The sequence below is a fragment of the Bos indicus genome, chromosome X (genome assembly GCF_029378745.1).
Source record: "Bos indicus isolate NIAB-ARS_2022 breed Sahiwal x Tharparkar chromosome X, NIAB-ARS_B.indTharparkar_mat_pri_1.0, whole genome shotgun sequence".
Taxonomy (NCBI): Eukaryota; Metazoa; Chordata; class Mammalia; order Artiodactyla; family Bovidae; genus Bos; species Bos indicus.
In genome coordinates, this window is record NC_091789.1 from 100,309,306 (window position 1) to 100,310,099 (window position 794).

Genomic DNA, 794 nt, shown 5'->3' on the forward strand with positions numbered 1-794 from the left:
GGTCTCTTGCATTGGCAGGTGGATTCTTTACAGTCATCAGGGAAGCCCCGGGCTGTGTAGCTTTAAACCAATGTTTCCCAACTGATATGTCTCACAGCTGCCACAAATGTGTTAAAGGGTGGAAAGAAATGGATCCCTCACACCTAGAGTTGCCAGACAGGACCAGGAATTAATTGCACAAGTATTAGGAAAGATTGCCTCCTAAGCAGGAAATATTAATTCACCCAAGTGTGCCATGCATGTGTTTTCAGTGTGTTATGACCTAGAGAGGTTGGGAACCTTGCCTTGAACAAGTTGCTTGCTATAGCCAAGCCTCTTTCCCACCTTGGGAAATAGAACTGATAAGTACTGTTCTATAAGGTACTGTGGAAAGGAAAGAGGATAATGGATTGAGGAGAATATCCATTCTCTTTGTTGGAAAATACCTTCAAGCTTTTGGGGAACCACTCCTTTCCTCCAGGCAGATTGATTTGGGCTGATTCCATCTCCTTGCTTCAGGGGCTACCTGGGGCCAAAGTTTTCATGTCTACAAATGAAGAGTCAATCTCTGGATTTTTGGTGAAACCATGGGGAAAGAGCCATTTAATATAAATCTTCCAAGTGTCCTGGCTCTTTGTACAACTCACTGTGTAGTTTTTGGCCTCTCCCTCTCTGAATCTCAGTTTCCCTCTCAGTAAAATGGGATGGTCAGATCAACGGGTGATCGGTGGTTTCCTCATGGCTCTGCCACTTGTCTGAGGGAGACAGGTATAATGCAGTTATCTGTTCTCTGTCAAACAAAGAGCTACAAATGC